Source organism: Hemiscyllium ocellatum, assembly GCF_020745735.1.
Source record: "Hemiscyllium ocellatum isolate sHemOce1 chromosome 27 unlocalized genomic scaffold, sHemOce1.pat.X.cur. SUPER_27_unloc_9, whole genome shotgun sequence".
NCBI classification, from domain to species: Eukaryota; Metazoa; Chordata; class Chondrichthyes; order Orectolobiformes; family Hemiscylliidae; genus Hemiscyllium; species Hemiscyllium ocellatum.
The window spans coordinates 697055-699103 of record NW_026867518.1 but is presented as its reverse complement, the minus strand read 5'-3'; the positions used below and the strand labels follow the sequence as shown (position 1 = coordinate 699103).

The 2049-nt window shown below is 48.2% G+C and overlaps 1 non-coding gene across 1 annotated transcript; it reads left to right on the top strand.

Annotated features, from left to right (window-relative positions):
* Positions 1 to 610: 610 nt before the first annotated feature.
* On the top strand, positions 611 to 682 carry trnaw-cca (transfer RNA tryptophan (anticodon CCA)). Its single transcript has one exon. It is a non-coding gene; the product is annotated as a tRNA-Trp (tRNA).
* Positions 683 to 2049: the final 1367 nt, after the last annotated feature.

The window sequence follows — 2049 nt, the reverse complement described above, 5'->3', positions numbered from 1 at the left end:
CTCTGTCTCAGGTTTGCTGTATTGTCCCAGCGAAGCCCAGCACCAGCAGAACGAAGCGCACCGGATATTACACTTTTGGACCATACATCCCTCCGGTCCCAATATCGAATTCAATAATTCTAGGGCTTGAAATCCATAGCATCCTCGTCCCTACCACACACACCAAGCCTTGTTATCACATAGTCTTTCATTACACACTACCTATGACTGCCACGAACATCTCCATTCACCCTCCCACGCAGATCGTTATCAACTCCCTTTTCTGTCCAACAGTTCTTCCCTCGCTTTGGGCTCTGTCCTGATCTATCATTTACTGCATCCGCCTTCCTCCCACAATATCTCCTGCATATAAACCAACGTTTTCCCAATCACCATCAGTTCTATGGAAGGGTCATCGGCAACTACTGTTTGTTTTTTGTTTCTGATATACAGCATCCGCAGTTCTTTCAGCTTTTTATTGAGGTAGAGTTGGAAATTGTTTCGAGAAACAGAAGGAGAGGTGGAGAGACAGAACAGACATGAACTGTTGATCTCAGTTGTTACGCAGACGTAAAATCATTGTAGTGCGATCACTTCCCTTAAGCATGAATAGAGGTCCCAATCTCCTCGTGAGCTTGTGGCGCAACGGTAGCGCGTCTGACTCCAGATCAGAAGGTTGCGTGTTCAAATCACGTCAGGCTCATTAAAGTCAATTTTGGATACTTGTGGGGAAGACGACTGAGCAGAGGTAAGCAATGGGTTTCAGGCCGATGGCACGGAGCCTGCTCCTGTTGCTCAGAAGTGAAGTTTGGAAAAGAGCAGAGCAATCGTTATGGGGCACCGATAGGCGGTTTTGTGGGGGCGAGAGAGACTCACGATTGGTATGTTGCCTCCCAGGTGCAAGGGTAAGTGACGTCTCTGATCGTGTTTTCCGGGTTCAGAAGGGGGAGAGGGAGCAGACCGAAGTCGTGGTCCACGTTGGCATCAGCGACATAGGTAGGAAGAAGGATGAAGATGTCAGGCAGGCTTTCAGGGAGCGAGGCTGGAAGCTCAGAGTTAGAACAAACAGAGTTGTTGTCTCTGGTTTGTTACCCGTGCCACGTGATAGCGAGTCGAGGAATAGTCAGAGAGAACAGTTAAATGCGTGGCTACAGGGATGGTGCAGGAGGGAGGTATTCCGGTATCTGGATAACTGGGGTTCTTTCTGGGGAAGGTGGGACCTGTGTTGTGGTTCTGTTCGCCGAGCTGGAAATTTGTGTTGCAAACGTTTCGTCCCCTGTCTAGGTGACATCCTCAGTGCTTGGGAGCCTCCTGTGAAGCGCTTCTGTGATGTTTCCTCCAGCATTTATAATGGCTTCTCTCTGCAGCTTCCAGTTGTCAGTTCCAGCTGTCCGCAGCAGTGGCCAGTATATTGGGTCCAGCTCCATGTGTTTGTTGATAGAATCTGTGAATGAGTGCCATGCCTCTAGGAATTCCCTGGCTGTTCTCTGTTTGGCTTGCCCTATAATAGTAGTGTTGTCCCAGTTGAATTCATGTTGCTTGTCATCGGCATGTGTGGCTACTAAGGATAGCTGGTCGTGTCGTTTCATGTCTAGTTGGTGTTCATGGATGCAGATCGTTAGCTGTCTTCCTGTTTGTCCTATGTAGTGTTTTGTGCAGTCCTTGCATGTGATTTTGTAAACTACATTGGTTTTGCTGATGCTGAGTATCGGGTCCTTCCTTCTGATGAGTTGTTGTCTGAGAGTGGCTGTTGGTTTGTGTGCTGTTATGAGTCCTAGTGGTCGCAGTAGTCTGGCTGTCAGTTCTGAAATGCTCCTTATGTATGGTAGTATGGCTAGTCCTTCGGGTTGCGGCATGTCCTCGTTCCGTTGTCTTTCTCTTAGGCATCTGTTGATGAAATTGCGTGGGTATCCGTTTTTGGCGAATACAGTGTTCTTCTCGCTCTTTTTGCAGTTCTGGTGTGCTGCAGTGTGTTGTGGCCCTTTTGATTAGTGTCTTGATGCAACTTCGTTTGTGTGTGTTGGGGTGGTTGCTTTCATAGTTCAGGACTTGGTCTGTGTGTGTGGCTTT